Source organism: Callospermophilus lateralis, chromosome 2 (assembly GCF_048772815.1).
Source record: "Callospermophilus lateralis isolate mCalLat2 chromosome 2, mCalLat2.hap1, whole genome shotgun sequence".
Taxonomy (NCBI): domain Eukaryota; kingdom Metazoa; phylum Chordata; class Mammalia; order Rodentia; family Sciuridae; genus Callospermophilus; species Callospermophilus lateralis.
Genome location: NC_135306.1, coordinates 195,814,255 through 195,841,315, shown reverse-complemented (window position 1 = coordinate 195,841,315; position 27,061 = coordinate 195,814,255). Strand labels below are relative to the sequence as shown.

The window sequence follows — 27,061 nt, the reverse complement described above, 5'->3', positions numbered from 1 at the left end:
GTCCAGTGTATATCAGCCTGCCACTGGAGAGCTAGAAGGCCAGTCCAGGAAATGATGTCATACCTGGAATATAGGGTTAATCTCTGCTCCTGACAAATTGTAGAGTCATCAGCAGCTCTAATCAAACTGAAGATAATGATTAGAAGTTCATGCTGCTGTGTCCATGGGTAGCCTCTCCCTGTGTCTGTGTGGTCACTTGGCACAGCAACCCACTGGACAATGCTAATGGAAACTAGGGAAAGAGGCTGGGTGGTAACCACAGAATGGGTTTCCCTACCCATGTAATCATCCAAAACCTCCTCAGCTGAGGACAACCTTTGATAAATATTCACATTGTTCACAAATATCTTCCCTTTTTGGGGATCATTTTCAGAAGTCTATTTATGTATTTTTCTAAAAATATCTTAATGTATTATTTCTCAATTTTGATTCTTTCAAATACCTCACTGTTCTCTCAAACCATAACCTTTAACCAATGGATGGGTACACAATCACACATTTTGTCATTTTTCCTTCCAAGCTAAATGAACAACCAGAAGTACTGCTCAGAATTCCTCCCCCTCACCAATCTCCTTGATGCATGTCCCAGAAAGTAGCTACACCGTTACAGAGGTTAGCTTTAGGATGATACCTGAAAGTCGCATAGAACCCAGGTAACATAGATCCATACTTTCTTTTGCTAAGTGAACTTTTATCAGGTCATTAATATTGAATTAGAGAGAAAATGATGAAAGAGGAGAAAAGACTTTGATAATTTGGACCTCTTTTTCATGAGAATGGCTTGTGCCATTAGGTCCTGTTAAGTCCTATATACACCACTTCCATATGATACTTGGGCCTTTTAAATAAAAGTTTAATTATCCTGCTATTTAGGTGGACTCTACAAATTATCTCTTTCATCCTGAGAAAGGATTCCATTTTGTGGATTTTAAGGAATTATTTTTATCTAATTGGCATATTTATAAACTTACTGGGAGTGTTGTAATTAGCACTTCATTAATATCTATGAATTCTATTGTGAAATTTCATTTGTTTCTCTATTTTACTATTTGTAATTTATCTCGGTTCATCTTCTTAATCATCTACTATATATGTACATATATATTATTAAAATTTATAAAAACAATATGTAGTTTTGATTATCTTTCTTTTTCTAAGTTTCCAATTTTATATATATTAAAAATATAGAGAAGGAAGAACAGTAGAATAGAGGAAGCCAAATACAAAAAAGGAGGATGGGAGGGAAAGAGGAGGCACTGGGGACTGAAATGGACCAAAATGAATCCATGCAAGTAGGATAATGTCAGAATGAACCCAACTATTACTTATAACTCTAATGCAGTTATGAAACCATTAAAATTGATGACACAAAAACCTGAAAGTAAGAAGATAAATACAATATTAGTGAGACCCTCTAGTACTTGGCTTTTTGTGTAGTGATTTGTTTATTATTAAATCATTTACTTATTAAAAGTTTCCTTAGATATTTTATTTCATATTATAGCATGCCATTTGGGATTAATATCATTCTAGTAGTTGATTTGACTAAGGTAATTGTTTCCTATAAATTTGTTCAGATTATTTTATAGTAATTTTATTTTTTTAAGAATCTGTTATAATATATACAAAATCACAGTTCATAAGTATTTTTTTAAATTAATACCTTAAATTATTTAAAAGGGAAATAGAAAAAGTATTTAAACACTATTTCTTACTGGTATAATTACCGCCACAAAGGCTTTCTTTGTTTTTTGTAATTTTGACTTGACATATGGTCTCACTCCCTTTCCACTCAAAGACTTTATTTAATATTCCTCATAACGCAGGGCTCCTAAGCAACAACTTGCTGTTGTTGATATTAATTTTGTTTCTGTAAATAGGTCATATTTTCTTGTTTTTCTACATCTCATAAATTCTGTTTAAAACTGGACAATTTTTCTGACATACTATAGCAACTCCAGGTTCTGATACATGTAGGAATGGTTGTTGTTGTCTTTTGTTTGTTTGTTTAGTGTCTTTCCTGGAGTAATTTTGTGGGATCTGTTTTATTTATATTGTGAAACTACTTATAAAACCTTGTTGTTCTTATTATGATTAGTTATGTTCCAATGTCTGAATTCACTAGTATCTATCCCTCATTGGTCAGTATAGCTTAGAGATCAGCCAATGAGAGTGTCCTTAAATACGCTAGCCAGGAGGATTTCCAATATTTGTTTACTGATGGATTTGTGGCTGGCTTGGAAAATGTATTAAAATTTCAGGAAATATGAAAGGGTTTGCTGGATTTTACTCTCTGCTTTTACACAGTCACATTCATCTGGATCCCTCTTGGGACAGTCTAGACCCTTTGGTAGGCACTCACACCCAGTCATTCAGATCTCTACAATAATTAGGATTTCAACAGTAACCACTTTCTTTTTCTCATTTCCAGAAGTTTCTGTTAAATTGTTGACTATTCTGTCCCAAAGTATATAGACACCATGGAGTAGCTATAATCTTGCCTCCCCCAATTGATGATTTGTTACAGAAGTTGATATCATTTTTAATAAGAACTGTGGAAATTATTCATATATGCTGATTGAAGCTGCACGAACCTTCCACTGTATAAATCAGAAAGCAGCTAAATTGTCTGGCATGTAGAGTCATAGTAGATTTTCTGTTCCATGTAATTGAAAGTGGTTAATAAGAAATGCCTGTGCCAAACAAAGCAAATTTTCACTATTTTTATTTAGGTCACCTTACTTTTCTTAAACATTTTATGCACACAAAAGTCCTAAAACATAAAACTCTTATTTCAAGAAATCAAACTCAAAATGCATTATTGATTTAGTTGTAGAATATTTTAAAATTAGAGTTGTTTGAAGAAAATATATGAGAAAATATGGATGATCATGTTTAGGCATATATCACAAATGTTACTGAAATCATAAATGACAAAAGAAAATGTTTTCAGAGTTTATATTTATTGGTAAGAAAAAGATGGAGGAGAGACTGAGGATATAAATAGAATAGCCATGAGGTCATAGTTTGTTATACTAGACTCCTTTAATAGAAGAAAAATGCTTTCCTCAATTGGAAAGTTACCTGGGAAAGGATTTATCCCCAAGGCAGACACTATTTATTACTTCAGGAGCACTGGTTTTTTGTTGTTGTTGTGTTTGTTTTGTTTTGTTTTGTTGTTAGTTTGCTTGTTTTGTTTTGATTATTTCTGAAAGTTGAATATATATTAGAAGAGCCTTAACCTCTGTTACAAATAAAGGTAAATTCCCAAACTATAAAAAACGACAGACTTCTTTATAGTTGTCTGTCTATTACGAATCAATAAAGGTAAGCATAATAATTAACCTAAATTTAAAATAGGTAAGCATGGACTACTTTTGACAAGTACAGAATTTATTTTATATCTACTTTTAGTCTTTATTAACATGAACAATAAAATATTGAAAATTGAAAAGGAACCCTTTGTTGTTGGTTACTTTTTCAATTCCATGATGCTCTTGCAGATTACATTTGTACTCTTGTGACTTTTGCTATTATTAAGTAAACTGAGAGCAAATGGAAAATCATTTTCAATAAAAGGAAGCAGCATGAAAGATTATTGTCATCATCATCTTCTTACCTGTTAATACTTGCTAAATAATTGTGTGATAAGCATGTATTTAACTATTTTACATCAACAAGATCCAGACATCTTATCTTGTGCCAACCCAATTATACATAGTAGATGAGCAAAATATTGAATACACAGTATTAAAATGGCTTTGCATTCTACCAATATTAGAAAGGTTCCTGCTTGGTAATAGTCACAAACCATGATAAATGTATCTAAGAAGACAGAAAGGGGCTGGGGTTGTGGCTCAGCTGTAGAGCCCTTGCCTCATACATGTGAGGCACTGAGTTTGATCCTCAGCACCACATAACAATAAATAAATAAACAAAATAAAGATATTGTGTCCATCTACAACTAAAAACAATTAATAAAATAAATAAAATAAAATGACAGAGAGATGTTAGCATGATTTTTTTTTAATCATTAGAGATTTCTGGCAGAAAGTCATCCTTCTGATTGTGTACGCTGGTATCTACTTTTATTTCTTATTTATAATTTGATTCCAACCACTTGCTCTTGGTATAAGTATTATGTATGATAGAAGCTCTAATTCAACTCCACACTATTTACACCATAGAAGATCATTGTTACAAAGGGAATAACCATTAAATAAATAAACATGAAGTATCTGAGCAAAACAAACATAGCGACATCAGGCTGATTTATTAGTAATTTTCCCTCTTAGAAGTATAAATAGAAGTATCTAAAGTTTCCAAAAGTTGAAGAAATCATCAAGAATGTTATTTGAGGAAGCTTCTTATACAAAATTGTATTTAGTGTATAAGACATCCAGAGGCAATGTACCAGTGAACTGAGCGCTGCACAAACCCATGGTTTTGTTTTGTTTTGTTGTTGTTTTTACCTGGCACATTTTTCTATACTGGAAATCTGTTATGTTTCAGTCACTTTCCCAAGGATTCTGGTCAGAGTAGGAGAATTTTCCTACTGGGCTGTGCTAAGCAAAATTGTTTCTTCCTTATGTTCAGAGCAGCAGAATGCTTCCTCCTGGCTGTGATGTTGTATACCCACTATGTGGCCATCTGCAACCCTCTGCACTATCCACTAGTCATGAACCCAAAGAAGTGCCATCAACTGGCTGCTGGCTCCTGGCTCAGGAGAGTACCAATCCAGATAGGGCAAATGTGCCAGATATTCTCTCTGCATTTTTGTCGTTCTAACCAAGTCAACCACTTCTACTTACATATTCCCCATTCTCAGGCTAACCTGTAAGGACACCTTGTACATGAGGTGTCTGTCTACATAGTAGCTATATTATTTGTTGTAGTCCCTTTTATGTTGTTACTTGCCACTTATAGCAAAATTGTTTTCACCATTCTGAGGTTGCCAACAGCCCAAGTACTGGCTAAGCCATTCTCCACTTGCTCCTCCCACTTGCAGGATGTGGTCGTATTTTTTGGATCAGCTTCCATTACCTACCTTAGGCCCAAATCCATCTATTCTGAAGGAACTGATAAATTACTCTCTCTTTTCTACACTACAGTGATTCCAATGTTTAATCCTATAATATATAGCTTAAAGAATAAGTATGTAATTACTGCACTAAAAATATTCATGCTTAAATGATAGTATCACAGATTTATGTAAAATGTTTGAATTGCTGGTCACACAGTTGGGGAAAATAAATTTATGCTTTTCATACTTCATATCTAAAGAAAATTATTTTCTTTGCAATAAAATTGCAACGTACATCAGAAATCTCTTCTAAAATTAAAGAGCAGAATCCAATTTTATGACTTGCAACTGATATAAACTGGCAGGTTATTTATCTAAATAATTTATAGACTTGCCAATTGTAGATGAATATTAAGTGCTGTTAAGTGAGTGATTAAATGAGTAATGAATACAAGATACTGCCATTTCCTACCTCAGACTCTGGGCAAACTCTAAAGATTTTACAGCATCACTAAGTACAGATAGCTCATTTATTTAACTCACTGTGTGTCAGTGTGGAAATACTCCACAGACAATACCAAAAGGGGAAAGAAAAAGCTTATGAGCATTTAATTTCTTTCTCAACACTCTCTATCTGAGAACATGATAAAATATAACACTCTTATCTGGTAAGTTATTCATTCTGTTTAACATCTAAAGTTATTGATTAATATGAATACATTAGTATTTATTCCTAGGTAACCTAACCAACTTTGCCTGGAATGCAGTATCATATGTTGTGTCAGTTTATAATTTTAACAGAGATCTGATCAAATAAAGATCACGTAAACCAATCATCCCATTTTACTAGAACATTATGGTAGACTAAAAAACCTTAATTCATGGGTTTTTTGATTACAATAATTATATAATAAATGAAATTTTGCACAGGTGTGCCAGATTACAAACTATGAGATTAGGATATTATCCAGGTAATCCAATAGATGACATGAGTCCTAAAAATGCAGCAGAAGAGGAAGAGTATGTCATATGTATGCAATGACAAAAGAGGAAGGGAAAAGGAGGACTCAGTTTGCTTTTTTTGCCTTTCCATGAATGGGCCACATGCCAAAGTGGTGACTGTTTGAAGCCACTAAGGACATTAGGCTGATATTCATTAATAAAACAGGTATTACATTTCAACATATACAAAGAATAGAGTTCTTCCAATAATATAATTTATCAAGTAAATGGATTCCCCAGGATATCCTCCTGAAAACAGGCAGTAAGGCCACTGGAGCTATAGAATAGCTTAATTCCAGCTCAGAACTATATGAACAGAGTGGGAACAATATTTTCATATCAGAAGGGGTTAATATCCAAAGCATACAAAGAACCAAAATAGCTCAATACAATGAAAACAAAGAATCTAAATTTAAAAAAATGGGAGAAAAATGAGTATTCCTTACTTAAGGCATAAAAGTGGCCACAGTAAGGCAAGTATTCTACATTACTAATCATCAGAGAAGTATAAATTAAAGGCTCAATGTGATATCACTTCACTCGTGCAGAATGATGGTATGAAGAAAATGAAAGACAAGCGGTGGTCAGGATGTAGAGAAAATGAAACTTTGAACACCTACTGTGGGAATATAAATTAACTCATCCATTGTGGAAAAGATCATAGAGGTTCCTCAGAGTAATAAAAATAGAACTACCATATGATGCAGCAATCACGCTACTGGGTATGTGTGCAACAGAGAGAACTCTGTAGGTTGACAAGATATCTTTGCCATGCTCATTCCACCATGTATTCCAAGTGAGAACAGGGAATAAACCTAACTGTACATCAGCAACTGAATATATGCATGGAATCTGGCATAAACAAATTGTAGTATTGTTAGTACATAATAATTGAAGGAAATCCCGGTATTTATGGTAACATGGAAAAACTTGGAGGATATAAGAGTAAGTGACATAAGCCAGAGGTGGAATGAAAAACCCATCACAATCTCACTGCTATATCTCATCTACAAATATGAACTCAGAAGCAGAGAGTAGAATGGAGGTTGTGAGAGTAGAGTGGAGGGATTGCAGAGATGCTGATCAGAGCAGGCAGAACAACTGAGAGGAGGTACAAGTTGAAGAGACTGGCTGTATTTAATTTTGAGTATAGTCACCAAAAACAATATAGCTTTATGACTATATTTTATTTTTAAATAATTTTAAAGGATATGTAAATACACAAAATTTATCTATTAATGGGGTACCATGTAATGCTTTGAGACATAAATAAATTAGATAATTTTAAAAATTGTTATAATTTGGGCTGGGAATGTGGCTCAAGCGGTAACGTGCTTGCCTGGCATGCGCTGGGCAATGGATTTGATCCTCAGCACCACATAAAAATAAAATAAAATAAAGGTGTTGTGTCCACTGAAAACTGAAAAACAAATATTTAAAAAATTTGCTCTCTCTCTCTCTTTAAAAAAATTGTTCTAATTAGTTATACATGACAGTAGAATGCACTTCAACTCGTTGTACACAAATGAAATACAACTTCTCATTTCTCTTTTTACAGGATTCAGAGTCTGTTCGTTCAATTTTTACATCATGATAAATCTATCTCCAAAAGTTTTTATCATTTCTCTCTGGGAATAATTTCAAAATCCCTTTTTTTATTGAAATGTGGAGTATGGTATTGTTATCTCTTTTCATTATGATATATAAGAATTCTTTCTCACATGTAAATCTAACTAAGTATTCATTAAATTTTAAAATTTTCTCTTTCATCCAGGATCCCCTAAAATTCCCCACGTCTCCTAACCAGAAATGTACTAAAAATGTTTGTGAGATCAACCTTTTAAAGATTTCACTTGTGATTGAGACCATGTGGTACCTGTTCTCTTCTTGGATTATTTTACTTAGCATAATTATCTCCAAATCAGTCTACAATGTGACAAATGGCAGGATTCCATTTTTTTTTTTTTTTTAGTGCCTGAATCATAGTCCATTGTATGTATGTAATATATTTTGGTTACTCAACTGTCAGTTGATGGACACTTAGATGGTTTGTATTTCTTGGCTGTTGTGAATAGAACTGCAATAGATAAATATGCCTTCCCTTATATATTCTGGTCTAATTTCCTCTGAGTATTCAGTAAAGGCATTGTTAGATCCCATAGTACTTCTATTTCTAATTTATTGAGGAAGTTCCATACACTTTTTTTTATAATGTCTGCACTAATTTCCAATCTCACCAATAGTGTGCAAGTGTTCCCTTGTCTTCCCATCCTCAATGAGAATTGCTATCTGTTGTCACTTCTACTGAGGTGAAGTGATGTTTTACTTTGCATTTTTGCCATGATTGATAATGTTGTGAATTTTCTCACATACTTGTTGATCATTTGTCTTATTTTGCAAAACATCTATTCAATTCAATTGTCCATTTTTAATTGGGACATTTGTAGTTTTTGCTATTGAGTTTTGGAAGTTTCTTACATATTCTTTTTACAGAGAAGTAGATAAATACAGAAAAATTACTAGACTCTGTTCTATGCAGATTCATCACATTTTGTCAATCAATTTTGTATTTTTTATATATATTGTATCATGTAGTTTTGATACTATTTCATGTTTCTTTGCTTGTTTTGTTTCTTTGCTTGTTTTTGTTCTTCTACTGTACATTATATTGAGGACATTTCCTGATGTGACTGATATGCAGGTAATTCATTCACTCTCATTTCTATGTAACATTCTTATATAAAACATATCTTAATGTCATTTATTTAATTTAAAACTAAAGTCAGCACAATATGGCACATGGAATTTTTGAAACTGAAAGTAAAAATTGATTAATGTAATACCCGTTTTTGTTTATATGATTGAAGGGTAACCTGAGTGGCTGTGATAATGTCCAGGATTCCGAACCCTAAGATGAATGTATGTGTGAGGTCTGGTTTCAATTCCCAGCACTACACACACAGGGAAACATATGCACACATGCAAGTAGCTCTTCATTACAAAATTAATATGTGGATATGTGTCAATCTATGATGGTTACAGATGTTATTGCTCAGTACCCAATTCATATTAAGAATAAAAATGTACTGTGCACTGTATTCCATAGGGAGCCTGAAAAGACTGTATTCTGGCTACAATGAGAGTTATCTGGGCAAAATGCAATAAAGGAAATAAGCAAATGCCTAAGAGCTGCTCTTAATTAGAAATTTAAATGTGTAGGTGGAATAAGTCCCTGGGGTAGACAGAACTGATAATATTTAAAGAGCACTTTTTAAAGAACAAATATCTTAAAAACAGATGGAACATCTATGATGACATAAGTGGTCTCACCTTAAGCAATTTAAATATCAAAATCTTTAAGCCTTACAGTAAGGAAAAAAGCAACCCAATCAAGAAAGGTAAATATGAACTTTTTATCCAGGTGAAATTTAATTAACAATACAAACTCAAAATTGATAGTCAGAACATAGTGGGAAAATGGACGTTTCATTAAAGCAGCTCATATATAATTCTTATTCTATTAAATATAACTTGCAATGAAATGATAATTATAAAACAATGATATGAAGTTATGTGAAGTCCGGTAAACTGTACTAACTGTTGTATTTTAAGGATAGATAATATTTAGGAAAACTTCCTTTTAGACTAACACATTCTTACAAATTATTTTCATATGTACCTAATCAGTCTAGATTATATATATGTTTTAAATTTTTTCTTTTAATTGTCAATAGACCTTTATTTTATTTATTTATATGTGATAAACCCAGTGCCTCACATTTAATTCTGACAAATAAGATACTTTAGAAATGTTAAATATCTTTTTCTTATATCATAGACAATAAATAGGAGAGTTAGTACTCAAACCCAAGTTCAATTCAAAAAAATAATTTCAACCATCAAACTTATGGGAAAATGAAGAAAGTGTCTATTGTTATTTATCTCAATGTGTTAGTTTCTAAAAACATAAAAATAGAAAAGTTTGTAGAGTTTTTTTGGTTCTTTGGGGTTTATTGTTTGTTTTGTCTTTGTTTATGGAACAGCAAAGACTGTAGTGGGGCACACTGCACATGGAGTTTAAGCTATGGCAGAATTTTTTTTTTTCACTTCCACCACAAACATACATACTGTCACATACCTCACAGGTCACCTTGGTTTCCTTCAGTACATTCTTAATTAATTCTATCTGGATCCATGTTCCCATACTAAGGGAAATCCTCTAATATGTCCCAATTCATATTCTACTGATGGATACATTTTTCCATTTGTCAACAAAATATTCTCCATTTTCCAACATTTTATAATTATGAATTATTTAATAAAGACATTTATGTTAAAATTAAGTGATGGGAAGATATGGAGAGTTGAAATAGCCACAAAAAAAGTACTCTCTATTTCAAAAAGCTAGCGGAAGGATCATGAAAATTTCACCATCAGGAAATAATGTTTTGGGAAATAAATATGTACCATGATTTAAAAAATTATGCAATGCATTCACGTGTCAAAACATAATTTGTTGTCCCATTGATAAGTACCATTTTAATGCTTTTGAGGGGAGTGACAGGAAGGGGAGGGGCTACAAAGGTAGGAAGAAAGTAGAATGAAGCAGATGTTATTATCCCATGTACATATATAACTGATTACACAGCCAGTGTAACTCTACATTATGTACAACCAGAAAAATGAGAAGTAATATGCCATTTATGTATGATGTCAAAATGCATACTACTGTCATGTATAAGTAATTAGATCAAATAAAATATTTTTAAAATGGGGGCTAGGGTCTTAGCACAATTAACCTGGGCTTGAGCCCAAGCACCACTGAAAAATAAATAAATGAAATTTTCAAAAGTGTGAGAGAAGATAATCTATGAAAGAGTCTTACTCAAAATGCTTCAGAAAGTTCAGAGATGCCAAAGAATAAGATTTTCAAATAGTTAAATTAATTAAACCTAATTAAATGTAATTAATTAAACCTGACATGCCATGGCAGAGCTGTGGATTTATCTTCAGGAGTTGGCCAATGTACAGGTGCCTGTGAATAATTTGGATTATGCTGGGCTTTCACAGGAGATACTGCCGCAGCCCGACTGGCTGGGCAAAATAGCTTGGGGGGGCGTGGAGACAAGCAACTTATGTAGATTGATACAGCAGGAGTACTAGCCATTTATTGTAGGACAGGAGGCATATTTATACATTCCACACAGCTTATCTTAATTAGCATAAACTAGATACAGCAGTCAACCAATAAGAAATCTCCACACTTAATGGCTCGCTGGCTCCACCTCACAAACCACTCCCCCTGGCAAAATGCCAGGCGCCATCCATACTTGTTTACAGACTCTAACAAGATACCATGGGATTACTCTGAAGAAACTTAGGGCAATGTGTGAAGTGACCATGCATATGATCTAATGTAAAAAAAGGTGGAATGTGTAAGGAATGTCATATTCTTACAGTGGAAATAATTGCAGTGGTCTTGAGCATTGATGTGGATGACCAGATTCATTTAGATAGCCCATACCTGTCCCTGAAGGTCTCTGAGAAGCACATGATCAGATTTTGCTTTCCACAGATGAAACACCAGGGGAAACCCCCAGAAGGAAACCTAACAGCATGGAAGGAATTTGTCCTTTTGGGGTTTACTGAGGTGCCCCAGCTCCAGTGGTTTCTGTTTGGACTGTTCTTTGTCATCTACATGATTATCCTGCTGGGCAATGGAACTATTTTGGTAATAACAAAAGTAGAGCCGGCTCTCCAGAACCCCATGTATTTTTTTCTTGGCATTTTTTTTGTTTTTGGAGATCTGCTATGTTTCAGTTACTCTCCCCAGAATGCTCATGAATCTTGGGACCCAGAGAAGGACCATCTCTTTGGTTGCCTGTGCTACACAAATCTGCTTTATTCTTGTACTGGGGGCCACAAAATGTTTACTTCTGGCAGTGATGGCCTATGACCGCTATGTGGCCATTTGTAACCCTCTGCAGTACCCTCTGGTCATGAACCACAAGGTCTGTATCCAGCTGGTGGCTGCCTCCTGGATCAGTGGAATTCCTTTTCAGGTAGGTCAGACCTTCCAGGTTTTCTCCCTGCCATATTGTGCTTCCAATGTAATCAACCACTTCTTCTGTGACATCCCCCCAATACTTAAGCTGGCCTGTGGAGAAACCTTCACAAATGAGCTGATGGTCTACGGGGCTGCTCTGCTGTTTGTTTCAGCCCCGTTTCTGTTAATACTTATCTCCTATATCAAAATCATCTCCACAGTCCTTAAATTGCCATCAGCCACAAGCAGAGCCAAAGCCTTCTCCACCTGCTCATCTCATCTTACAGTGGTGGTGTTATTCTTTGGATCAGCCATTATTACATATTTGAGACCTGAGGCTAGTCATTCAGCAGAAACTGATAAAGTGCTTTCTCTTTTCTATACTGTTGTGACTCCCACGTTCAACCCCATGATATGTAGCCTGAGGAACAAGGATGTTATAATGGCATTGAGAAAATTATTAGGAAAATAATTGAATCAATGCAATTTGTATTTGTAGGATATCTTTTTTCCTGTATCCAGTGGTATGTTTCTTTAACTCTGCAACTTACGTTTCCCTTGAATAACTATTTTCAAAATAAATTTTAATTCTGATGTAGGCAGTTGTTCTGTTTTAAACTGTATATGTGATATATGTGCCACAAAATTCCAAATTATTTTGTTAATATTTATATTTTTATGTATGTGCAACACTTACTAACTACACACTATTGACAGCAATAATTTTAATTGAATTGGTAATATTACAGTCTCTGTTGTGTCACTTATTATGCCATTGACATCCATAGATTTGTGACAGGCTATTTAAAAAAAAAGGTAGAAAATGGACATTAACTGAAGAACACAAGCACTGACACACACATATACACATGTATTTTGACCTAAATAATGACTATTCAGAGAAAACTTTAGAGAAAAAATGTGTAGTTTCATAAATGATGTTGGGGAATATTATACCTGGCTTATTTACCTTTAAAAGCGAATATTCCTATATGGTTATTTATCATAGTATAATAAATATTATTGAAATGTACACAAGTAAAATGGAGAACAGGAAAAAAAATTGTGAATAACTGACAAGTTTTTTATTGAATATCAACAAGTTATTTTTCAAAGTAAAAATTTTCTTGGGGAGATAAAAGCTATAGCAGAATTAGGGAAGAGGATGTAATATTTTCTAAAATCATGTATTTGAATTCACTCACAAATATATCACACATACTTTTACACTGTAGTCACTGAAAATAATGAATTAAGATGTAATTGATGTTCAATGTAGCTATCTCAGAATAATTTTTTATTTTTTAATTGATTTTTTAAAAATAAATGACAATGGAATGCATTATATTGAATTTACTGCCTTGGTTATTTTTGTAAAAAAATTAAAAACAAGTGGTAAATTATATGCAATGTGAATAAGAAAAATCTAAACAGTTTCTTGTGCTATTATCTCATTCCTATTGATATAGTTAAACATTATTATTATTATTATATACAAAGATAATATTTCTGAGAAATCTGATCTGTCACCAGATTTATGATTAAATAAGAATTTTGTAATGTTTGTACCTGCTCTTAAGAATACTTGTCTTTAGTGAATAATGTCTGTCTTTATCACATTTACATGGAGATACCTAATACAAAGTAGAGACAAAATGTGGTACTACTTTCTGACTAGTAGAAGATATCAGAATATGTGTTAACAAGTCAAATGACATGCCCCAAAAATCTACCCTAGCTGAGATCAAAGAAAAGCATGAATAAATCACCAATAATTTTACATAAAGCCTCAATAAGAAGTTATTAAATCTAACATAAACATGGGTAATAGAAGAATGGCAAAAGAAAGAAAAATATAGTAAGTCTAATTCCAGGAAAATAACTTAGAGGCAGAAATTGGAAAATCACAAGCTATTGCATTTAAAATGATTTGAGACAGAAATTGAGTCCTTTTTTTTTTCTCACTCTCCCTCCTGTGAAATATAGAAAAAAAAATATTGTTTGAGAGAAGACAGTTTTGGAAGAAACAATCTCTATCTTAGTAAGAACACAGTGCTTCTCTTTTTGTGATGGAACAGGTCCAGTGTAATTAGTCTGCCACTAGAGAGTTGGAGGGCATCCCAGAAAATGATGGCATACCAGGAATTTCAAATTAATCACTTCTCCTGACAGATTAGATATTCATCAGTGACTCTAATCAGATTGAAGATGTTAACTGGAAGTGCACACTGCTGAGTCCATGCATAGCATCTCCCTATGTCTGAGTGGTCTCGTGGCACAGAAGCCCATTGGATAATGCTAATGATAACTGGGGAAAGAGGCTGAGAAGAAACCACAGAATAGGTTTCCTTACCCATTTGATTACCCAAAACTTCCTCAGCTGAGGTCAACCTTTGATAAACATTCACATTGATCACAAATATCTTTACTTTTTGGGGTCATTTGGAGAAGTCTATTTATGTATCTTTTCTGAAGACCTCTTAATGATAAAATTTTAAAATTTTACTTCTTCCAAATTCCTCGTTGTTCCCTCAAACTATTAACTTTAACCAATAGATAGGTATCCAATAAGACATCTGGCCATTTTCCTTCAGAAGTAAATGAACAACCAGAAATTCTGTTCAGAGTTTCTTCCCCCTGGGGACATATCTCTGCACCAGTATCCTTCAGAGATGGCCCAGGAAGTGGCTACACTGTTGCATAGGTCAGTTTGGGGATGGTTTCTGAATGTCACAAAGAAACAGGTAAGCTAGGCCTATTTTGTTAAGTCAGCTTTCATGAGGTCATTAATACAGAATTAGGGAGAAAAAATGTAGAAGGAGAAAGGACCCTGAGAATTTGGACTTTTTTCTCAAGTAAATTACTTGTGTCAACTGGACCTGTTGAAGTCATTATACACCACTTCCATATGATACTTAGTGACCAGCCTTTTAGATTAAAAAAATGTTCAATTTTTCTACTAGTTAGGTATACTCTACAAATTATCTATTTCATCTTGAGAAAGGATGACATTTTGTGGATTTTAAGGAATTATTTTTATCTAATTGGCATATTTTTAGTTTGAAAGTTATTAGGAATATTTTTATTAGTACTTCAATAATGTCTATGAGTTTTGATGTAAAATTTCCTTCTGATCCTCATATCTACATTTGTGATTTGTCTCGTTTTAACTTTATCAATCATAATATACATTCATATATATTACTGTACGTCATAAAAACCATATTTATATATTTTTTTGTTTTGATTATCTTTCTTTCTCTATGTTTCCACATGTATGTATGTTAAAAAATATGTAGAATAAAGAACAATAGACTAAAGGAAGCCTAATAAAGGAGGAGGTGAGGGAAAGAGGAGGCACTAGGAACTCAAATGGATAGAACTAAATTGATGCTTGTATGTGTATATCAAAATAAACCCAACTATTATTCATTACTATAATTCAGTAATAAAAGCATTAAAATTGGTGAAATACAAAAGTGAATGTGAGAAGAAAAATACAATCATTAGTGAAGCCCTCTTGTATTTGTCTTTTTTTGTGTAGAGATTTATTGATTTTTAATTCAATTGCTCATTAGAAGTTTATGTAAATATTTGATTTCATATTATTGCCCATCATTTTGGATGTGATGTCATTCTAGTAGTTGATTTGTCTGACTAACTGTTTTCTATAAAATAGTTCATATCAATTTTTACAGTAATTTTAATACTTTCAAAATCAGTTCTAATATATACAAACTCATAGGTTTAGATTGTTGTTTTAAAAACTACTTAAAGTATTTTAAGGAGAAATAAAAAATATGCAAATGCCATGCTTTATAATCACTGGTATAATTAGCTTCACAAAGGCTCTCACTTTTTTTTTAATAATTTGACTTGATCTATGATATCACTTCCTATCAACTCAAAGACTTTATTTCATATTCCTCATAGCACAGGACTCCTAGCAGCAACCTGCTATTTTCAATGTTATTGATTTTGTTTCTTTGTACAGGTCATACTTTCTTGTTTCATTACATATCTTATAAAGTCTGGCTAACACTGATAAATTGATTTAACATATTTCAGCAACTCCAGACTTTAGTACCATTTAGAAAAGGGTGTTGTTGTTATTTGTTTGTTTGTTTAGTCTCTAGCCTGGGCTAATTTTGTGAAATCAACTTATGTTGTGAAACTACTGATAAAATCTGGTTGTTATTGTTGTTGTTGTTGTTATTATTATTATTATTCCAGTGCCTGAAGGCCTAAGTTTTTCTCATTGGTCAGTATAGCTTAGTGACCAGCCAATGATATTTATTATGTATTTTAATAGCCCTGCCAGGAAGACTTTCAACAACATTCATTTATAGATGAACTTGTGGCTGGTTGGAAACTTGGAAAATGTATTAAAATTTCAGGAACTTTGCAAGTTTTGATGGATTATACTCCCTGCATTTACATGGTACCATTAACTGGGATCCCTCTTGGGACAGCCATGAGTGTATATGTGGCCTTGCATTTGCACCCAGTCATTCAAATCACTACGATAATTAGGATTTCAATAGTACCCATTTTATTTTCTCATTCTCCAGAAACTCCTGTTAAATTGTTGGCTGATCTGTACCAAAGTCGATGCACACCCCAGCAGAGCTATAATCTTGGCCCCACCTGAACAATGACTTCCTATTTAAGTTGACAGCATTTGTAATAATTCTGGAAATTTCTTAATTTCATAATTGGAAATTTCTTTCCAATATGCTACTTGAAATCACAGGAACCTCCCTCTGAAAATATTAGAGAGTTGCTAACCTATCTGGCATACAGTGTCCAGGTAGATCTTCCATTCCTTGTAACTGAAAGTGGTAATGGAAACTGTCTCATACAAAACACAGTGAATTTTCACTATTCTTATTTAGTTTGGTTTATTTTTTATAAGCATTTTATTATTGCAACATAGTTCAGAAGGATACAAAGACTTTTTCTTGAAAAAATTTGAACTTCTATGCAGAAAACCCTAAAAGTAAAATTTTTGTCTTAAGAAATTATTGACTCCTTATTATTCACTTAGCTATATAGAATGTTAAAAATTCATAGTGGTTGGAAGAATATGTTTCAGAAAATATGCATGACCCTGTATAGCCAAATATCAATAAATGTTACCAAAAGCACAAACCTTATAGGAAAATCTTTATAAATCATACTTCATTGATATTAAATATTTTGTTCAGTGTCAACATTGTCAGGAAAATTAAAATATAGGCTACAGACTCAGGAAAATATTGGCAAAGCACATATCTCTCAAAGGAAATATACATAAAATACATGAAGATCTGTGTAACTGAACAGTGTGAGAAAGACATGGCCTAATTAAACAATGTACAAGAGTCAAGTGAAATTTAAGACAAAAATTAATGCTGCATTTTAAAAATTCTGATTTGTTATATATGACAGAAGAATTCATTACAATTTATATCTTACATATAGAGGGCAATTTTGCATATGTCTGGTTGTACACAAAGAGAGTCACACCATTAGTGTCTTCATACATATACTTAGAGTAATGATGTCCATCTCATTCTACTGTCTTTTGTAACCCCCATGCTCCTTCCCTTCACCTCCCTCTCCTTTGCTCTATCTAGACTTCCACTAATCCTCACATGCTCCCACCCCAAACCCATTATGAATCAATATCCTTATATCAGAGAAAACATTTAGCATTTGCTTTTGTGGGATTTGACTTAATTCACTTAGCATTATATTCTCCAATTCCATCCATTTATGTACAAGTGCCATGATTTTTTTCTATTTTAATGTTAAATAATATTCCATTCTGTATATATACCACATTTTCTTTATCCATTTATCTACTGAAGGGCATCTCTTATGCTTCCACAGTTTAGTTATTGTGAATTGGGCTGTAATAAACATTGATGTGGCTGTGTCCCTGTAGTATGCTGTTTTTAAGTCCTTTGGGTATAGACCAAGGAGTGGGATAGCTGGGTCAAATGGTGCCTTCATTCCCAGTTTTCCAAGGTATCTCCATACTGTTTTCCATATTGACTGCAACACTTTTGCAATCCCACCAGCAGTATGAATGTGCCTTTTTCCCCACATACTCGGCAACAGTTTTTGTTGTTTGTATTCTTAATTCTGACTGGAGTGAGATAAAATCTTAGAGAAGTTTTGATTTGCATTTATCTAATTGCTAGATATGTTGAACATTTTTTTATATATTTATTGATTGATTGTGTACCACCTCTGAGAAGTGTCTGTTCAGTTCCTTGACCCATTTATTAATTGGGTTATTTTATTTATTTATTTATTTATTTTAGTGTTAAGATGTTTGAATTCTTTATATATCCAAGAGATTAGTGCTCAATCTGGTGTGTGTAATAAAAATTTGCTCCCAAAATGTCGGCTTTAAATGCAACTCACTGATTGTTTCTTTTGCTGAGAAGAAGCTTTTAAGTTTGAATCCATCCCATTTATTGTTTCTTTATTTTAACTCTTGCACTATAGGAATCTTTATTAAAGAAGTCAGGGCCTAATTCCACATGATGGAGATTTGGGCCTACTTTTTCTTCTAATAGTCATAGTGTCTGGTTTAATTCGAAAGTTCTTGATCCACTTTGAATTGAGTTTTGTGCATGGTGAGAGATAGGGGATTAATTTTATTTTGTTGCATATGGATTATGTTGAAGAGGTTATCTTTTCTCCGATGTACGTTTTTGGCTACTTTATCTAATGTAACTGTAGCTATGTAGGTTTGTCTCTGTGTCCTGTAATCTATACCACTGATCTACAAGTATATTTTGGTGCCAATACCATGCTATTTTTTGTTACTATTACTCTATAGTATAGCTTAAAGTCTGGTATACTGATGCCACTTGCTTCACTCTTCCTGTTTAAGATTGCTTTACTATTCTGGGTCTCTTATTTTTTTCAGATGAATTTCATGACTGCTTTTTCTAATTCTATGAGGAATGTCATGGGGGTTTTGATTGGAATTGCATTAAATCTGCTTTTGGTAGTATGATCATTTTGACAGTATTAATTCTGCCTATCTAAGAACAAGGGAGAACTTTCCATTTCTAAGGACTTCTTTTATTTCTATAGCATTCTATAGTTTATATTATAGAGGTCTTTCACCTTTATCATTGTTGATTCCAAGTATTTTATTTTTTTAAGCTATCATAAATGGGGTAGTTTTCCTTGTTTACCTTTCAGAGGATCTGTCACTAATATACAGATATGCCTTTGATATTTGTGTGTTGATTTTATATCCGGCTACTTTGATGAATTAATCTGTTAGTTCTAGAAGTTTTCTGGGGAAAATTTTGGGTCTTCTGGATGTAGAATGATATCACCAGCAAATAGGGCGAATTTGAGTTCTTCTTTTCTTATCCATATCCCTTTAATTTCTGTCATCTTTTAGTTGCTCTGGTTAGTGTTTCAAGAACTATGTTAAATAGAAGTGGTGAAAGAGGGCATCCCTGCCTTGTTCCAATTTTTAGAGGTAATGTTTTTAATTTTTCTCCATTTAAAATGATGTTGGCCTGTAGTTTAGTATACATAGCTTTCACAGTATTGGGATATGTTCCTGTTATCCTGAGTTATTCTAGTTTTTTGAACTTGAAGAGGTGCTGTATTTTGTTGAAATTTTTTTCTTCAATTTTGAGATGATTCTTATCTTTAAGTCTATTGATGTGATGAATTACATTTATTGATTTCCATAAGTTGAACCAACCTTTCATTTCTGGCATGAACCCCACTTGATCTTGCTGCACTATCTTTTTTATATATTTCTGTATTCCATTTGCCAGAATGTATGTACATTAGAGATAATGATGTGTCATTGCCTGGTTTAGGAATCAGGGTAATACAGGCCACATAGAATTACTTTGGAAGTGTTTCCTCTTTTTCTATTTCACAAAATATTTTGAGCAGTATTGGTATTAGTTATTTATAGATCATGTAGAATTCAGCTGTGTATCCATCCCATTCTGGGAATCTCTTTGTTAATAGGCTTCTGATGGTGTCTTCTATTTCATCACTTGGAATTGATCTACTTAAATTGTGTGTATCATCCTGATTCAATTTGGACAAATTATATGACTCTAGAAATTTGTCAATGCCTTCAATATTTTTAGTTTTATTGGAGTACAGGTTTTCAAAATAATTTCTAATTATCTTCTGTATTTCTGTAGTGTCTGTTGTGATAATAAATTTTTCATCACATATTTTAGTAATTTGAGTTTTCTCTCTTTTTCTCTTCATTAACATGACTAAGGGTTTGTTTTATTTATTTTTTAAAGAACCAACATTTTGTTTTGTCAATTTTTTCAATTCTTTCTTTTGTTATAACTTCATTGATTTCAGTTATTTTTCTTTTTCTGCTGCTGTTTTTGGTGTTAATTTGTTAATTTTTTAAAGGCTTTGAGATGTAATGTTAAGTTATTTATTTGTTGACTTTTTCTTCTTTTAAAGAAGGAAATTCATGCAAAGCCTTCATAGTGTCCTAGAGATTTTGATATGTTGTAGCAGTGTTCTCATTTACCTCTAAAATTTCTTAAACCTCCTCCTTGATGTCTTTTACAACAAATTGTTTAACCAGTAGCATATTACTTAGTCTCCAGATTTAGAGTAGCTTTTATTTCTTATTTTATCATTGATTTCTAACTTCATTCCATTATGATTTGATAGAATGAAGGGTAGTATCTCTACTTTTTTATATTTGCTAAGAGTTGCTTTCTGGCATAATGTATAGTCTATTCTAGAGAAGGATTCATGTGCTGCTGATAAGAAAGTATATTCATTCATTAAAGGCTGAAATATTCTATATATGTCAGTTAAGTCAAAGTCATTGATTGTATTTTTGAGTTTGATAGTTTCTTTTTTCAGCTTTTGTTTGGAATATCTATCCAGTGGTGAAAGAGGTGTGTGAAAGTCACCCAGAATTATTTTGTTGTGGTCTGTTTGACTCTTGAACTTGAGAAGAGTTTGTTTGATGAACATAGATGCTCCATTGTTTGGAGTGTGTTTATTTATAGTTTTCATGTCTTGTTAGTGTATGGTTGCCTTGCAAAATTTAAAGAGTTCTTCTCTATCCCTTTTGAGTAACTTTAGCTTGATGTCTACTTTATTTGAAATGAAGATGGAAACCCCTGATTGTCTCTGTAGTCCATGTGAGTGGTATGATTTTTCTGAACCTTTTACGTCTGTGGATGTCTTTTCCTATGAGATGAATCTCTTGGAGGCAGCATGTTTTCGAGTCCTTTATTAATCCAATCTGCTAGTCTATGTCTTTTGATTGGTGAGTTTAAGCCATTAACATTCAGAGTTATTATTGAGACATGATTTGTATTCCTAGCCATTTTTGTTTATTTTTGGTATTTCAATTGACTTTGTTTCTCCTCTGTTTAGTTTTTCCTTTAGTGTAATACCTCTCTCTGCTGATTTTCATCATTGTTTTTAATTTCCTCTTCATGCAATATTTTACCAAGGATGTTTTGTAGTGCAGGCTTTCTAGTTGTAATTTTTTAAACTTTTCTTTATCATAAAATGTTTTTATTTCATCATCAAATATAATGCTTAACTTGGCTGGATATAAAATTTTTGTTTGGCATCCATTTTCTTTCAGAGCTTGGTATATGTTGTTCCATGATCTCCTTGCTTTGAGTGTCTGGGTTGAAATATCTGCTGAGATAAGAATTGGTCTTCCCCTATATGTAATCTGATTCATCTCTCTTGCAGTCATTAAGATTCCATCCTTTCATGATAATGTGCCTTTGTGTAGAGCAATTGTAATTTTGTACATTTGGTGTCCTATAAGCCTTTTCTATTTGATTTTCCAATTCATTTCATGTTTGGGAAATTTACTGATACTATCTCATTGAAAAGATTGTATATTCCTTTGGTTTGAAACTCTGTGCCTTCTTCTATCTCAATAACTCTTAGATTTGGTCTTTTGATGCTAGACCATAATTCTTGGATATTCTTTTTATACTTTCTAACTTTCTTCACTGTATGGTCAATATCTTCCAGTTTGTATACATTGTCTTCATTATCTGACCTTCTTTCTTCTAAGTGATCTAGTATGTTGGTGATGCTTTCTAATAAGTTTTTTATTTGGTTTATTTTTCTTCACTTCAAGGATTTCTGACTTATTTTAAAGAATTTCTATCTTTTTCTTGAAGTAATCTTTTGTTACCTGCATTTGCTCTTTTATCTCTTTGTTGGAGTGATCAGTTATTGCCTGTATTTGATCATATAGGTCATTCTTTAGTTCACTGATAATTTTGTAAACATTCTGAACTCCTTTTCTGACATTTCATCAAATGCATTCTCCATTGTTTCTGTTCTTGTAGCAATCTGGTTTGTTAAGGGCAATTTTCTACCTTGTTTTTTTCATGTTGTCAATGTGTCTTTCTTTCTTGCATCATGGATCTGAGATATTACAGTTTCTACCTATAATGTTGTAGTATCCACACAGATTATATGCATCTCATCTTGATATTGGGCTTCCAGACTCTGCTGTTGTCCCACAATGTCTACTTCCGCAACTAAAGGTGATTGTGGTAATAGTTCGGGTAATTCAAGATAGCAGTGCAGGTGCCTCAAGATGAATGCAGTCTCTCTGAGATGGGGCTGAAAGGTGAGCCTTACATTGGCTTTGGTATGCCTGCTCCAAGATATAGCTGCTTCTAGGCCCTATCTATTGTGGCAAGGTAGAGGCTACTGCATGGGGAAGGCTATGGCAATGGCTACAGTGTCCCAAGATGGAAGTGGTTTAGGCCTGGGCTCCCAGGTGGAGCGGGGTGCCAGACTCGAACCTACCCTGGGCCCGGACTCCCAAGCAGATGTCAGTGGAGGTAGATCTGCATGTAAATTTTAACGTTAAATTTAAATTAATCACAAATATTATCACTCAAAAATAGGTAGGTACATATATAACCCTTTAATAGTTATAGCTCTCAACATCTGGAAATCAGGAAGACATATGTTCTAAAGTATATTTTCCATTTATGTATTCATTATTCCTTATGTTTATATACATATATTCCAAGTTCCTGTGACTTCATCTTATATTGTCTTCCTTGAACCTGTGAGTGTGTCTAAGTGTGTTTGTGTGGATGATTGGGCAAGTTATAGATACTTATCTTATTAACTACCACTCAATTTGAGGAGCTGATTGAATCAATAATCAAGCAATAATGTCTTAAAATTCTAGATTTTGGCAATTGAGGGCAACTAATGATAAAATAGTAAATCATACTTGGTTACCTGGCAATCTCACTAGAAGTTACATTTTACAGCCTCTTTTCCAGGTTTCTGTAGTCCTGTCACTAAATTTTACATTGGGGATTATTTTTGGAAAGTCTGCATGACTTTTCCAGTTTGTGCACCTGAAAAGATAAAGTGAATACTAGTCTTAATTCCCCTTCTCCTTCTTTCTTTGTGTGGGGGATGATGAGGTCTAACTGTCCAATGCAGATTTATAGGAGGCAGACTTGTGTTGACGATGACAGGAATGTCTGAAGAATCTTGAACCTCTTAAAATTTTTTTTTTTTTTCTGGTAGTTTAATGCTTTGGAGGCAAGCCCTCTCTCTACCAACAGAGCTATATCCCCAGCCCTCTTGAAAACATTTACTGGCACATAAAATCCTTTTTAATTGAAGGCACTGACCATTTGCAGTTTTGATAAAATATTTTTGTTTGAATCATAACTAGCAGTTGTTAACTGTAGATTTCTAATGTTTATGTTTATTAATAAGCACAAAAAGGAAGAGAAACTGAGAATATAAGGGATGTATTAACCCCTTATATTAAACATAACCAGGCATGTTTAACGTGTTATATTAAACTCCTTGAATATCATGAAAAGTTTTCCTCAATTAGGAAGTTACTTGGGAAAAGACTTATCCCCAAGGCAGGCACTATTTCCTACCTCAGGAACACTGCTTTTTTTTTTTCTTTTTTTCCTGGGATAGAATATAAATAGACAATGCTTACCCTTTGATTCAAATGCAGGTAAATTTCTAAAATATAAAAAGGACACACTTGTTTATTATTTTGGTCTTTTGCTATCATTAAGGTAAGCATTATGTCTAACCCAATTCTAAAATAGATAAGCATGGAGTACTTTGACAAATATAGCATGTATTTTCATGTCTACTTATAAGAACATAAGCAACTAGAAATATTTAAAATTTTAAAGGAACCATTTGTTGTTGCTTACTTTTTCAATTCCAAGATGCTCTTTCAGATAACATTTGTATTGTTGTGATTTCTGCCATTTTTAGGTGAACTGAAAGCAAAATGAAAAATTCTTTGCAATAAAAAGAGGCAGCCTCAAAGTATTTTCATCATCTTCTTATGTGCTAATATTTGCTAAATAATTATGTGATAAGCATGTTTTTAACTGTTTTACATCAACAAGACCTGGACTTCTAATCTGTTTTAAACCAAATTATATATATATTTTGCATATATATATATGCAAAATATTCAATTCAGAGTATTAAAACGGCTCTGCATTCTACTACTAAAAAAGTTTCCTGTTTTAAGGGTCAAATCCATGATAAATGAATCTAAAACTGCTAGAGAAATATTAACATTTTTGTATATTTTTATTTTCAGAATCCAGGGGTACCCAACCACTTAGCTTCATACCCAGGGCTTTACTCCTTTTTATTTTGAGAAAAGTGTTGCTAATTTTCCCAGGCTCATCTCAAAATTTTCCTCCTCCAGCTTCAGCCCTCTGAGTAGCAGGGATTATAATATTCTTTCCTTTATATATAGTTGGACACAGAGAATTACATTAAATTCTCATAAAATTGTTGGTTCAATTTGTTAATGGAAATTTAAGTCTCTCTCACCTAGGAAAAAGAAAAGAAAATAAATGGAAAAGAAAGTATACATTTTAGTAGGTATAGATAGAGCACAAGTTGTGTTCAGAGTGCTTTTTTTTTCCTTATTAAATTTTGAAAACTTGGTTGTAATTTGCTTTATAAAAGTACCCTCCTTCTTGAACAGAGGAAAATGAGAGCAAAAGGAGATTACAATGTGCAAAAAGAATTAAAAAATCGAGAACTAGTATAGCAAAAAGATAGAAGAAGGTGGCAATTTCTAAAAGTTAAGGTTAGATAATCAAATGTGGTCTCAAATATATCATAGTCCCCAATAAATTGTTGATTCGATCAATGGTTTTCATAAGTGTCAATTTATTGAGTTCTCAGGCTAATTAAATACAAGAATAACTGCTTAAAATTTTTTATGTTGAAAAATAAAATACTTTGTGTAAGAGTTTCACATCCTTATTATCGCAGTAAAGCCAATTTGAGTCTCAGTTACACATTTTTACATTAGAATATCAAATTTTCTTTTAGAGTAATTTTATAATTGTTGAAGAAGTTTGAAGTACCTTTAGGATTTCAATATTTGGTAGAATATTGTAGATGTAGCAAGAAATTCTTATGTAACTTTGCCATGTTCAATTACGAACTCCACAGGATGCCCAAGTTCAGCATGAACTGTTGATCTTTCCCTATTTGCAACTGTTTTAGAAGCTCAAATCTTGACAACTGTTCAAACTTAACAATCTTATAATAAGATTAGAGGTATTCATCATTATTGCATATAGTCTCTTTGTATTTAAATTATTTATTACTCATATGGAAATTACTTAGCAAATAATGAGATGATAGACTTCTTCTGAAAGAGTTAATGAGATATAATAATTCACACATAACCATGAAAAACACAAATACATGTACAAACACACACACACACACACACACACACACACACACACATACACATATACACAAGGCATGAATAGAAACTCAGAAATTCAGGAACCAGTACTTAAGTCTTAGGCATTACTTCAATTATTTGACTCATTTTAATTTATCCAAAAATTCAGCCAATGAAAAATGTTTGGAAAACTATACGTTTCCACATATAAAATAGTGTTTATAATATCAAATATGATATATTTCATAGGTCTAGAAATAAAAGGAATTCATTCATAATATAAATAAATAATAGCATACAAACACACTCATATATGAAACCACACATAAAGCAAGGGAATAGACTGAATGCAGCAAATGAACTTAGCAGAACAGCAGTCATTCCTGAGGATGTGAATTATCTAGGAAAATGTCCAGGAGAAGAGATGTGCTAGATGTCTTTTATATGCATACATCTGCATTCAGAATAAAGAGGTGCGTAGTCTATCTAGGACCTGTTTCCTGAATGAAGATGTAAATGAGATTGCTTCTTGACTATTGAGCTTCCTTCTGTAGGAAAATCATGTTAACTGTCCCTCATCCTTCTTGAGATCCTCAGTATCCTTCAGAATGTCTATTGTACTAGAAAATCTGAACAAAATCTATGATTTCTGATTTCATAAACTTACAGTTAAATGAATATACAATTTTAAAGATTAAATAGTATTGCATTATATTTCATGGACAGTTAATCATTATTTTTAATGGATTTTACAGAATATTAAAGCTAAAATGATCTTAGGAAATATAAAAAAATCAATTTCAAAGATTAAATACACTCTTTCCTAAATTTAGTAGAAATGTCTTAAAGAAAATATTCTCATAAATTTAAGATAATTTTGAATTGATCATTGTGCACTAAAGAATGTTGGGAGAGCAGAAAAATATGAACTAAATGAGTAGAATTTTTGCTCCACTTGAACCTAGACTCAGATTTTTTGAGTATTCAAATGAAAATTTAAGTGACACGTCTCATCACAGAAACAGAAAAAATCTGTAATAACTTTCAGCAGAAAAAAAAATACAACTTTCATGTAGCTATACTTAGGGATAATTTTTAAAAAATATTTATGGCAATTTCAGACCAAATAGAAGACATAGGTCTTTATCTTAAAGGTAACTGGGAAATTTGAAATCAGGCCATCTTCAGTGTACACATAAGAAAACAAAAGGAAAATGTAGTTAATTTTCTATTTTTGATTGACTCTTCCCCATAG

General features: G+C 32.7%; 2 pseudogenes; both read left to right on the top strand.

Moving 5' to 3' along the window:
• Window positions 1-1,268: 1,268 nt before the first annotated feature.
• Window positions 1,269-5,194, top strand: LOC143390456 (olfactory receptor 10AG1-like; annotated as a pseudogene).
• A 6,406-nt stretch (window positions 5,195-11,600) lies between these two features.
• Window positions 11,601-12,543, top strand: LOC143391751 (olfactory receptor 10AG1-like; annotated as a pseudogene).
• Window positions 12,544-27,061: the final 14,518 nt, after the last annotated feature.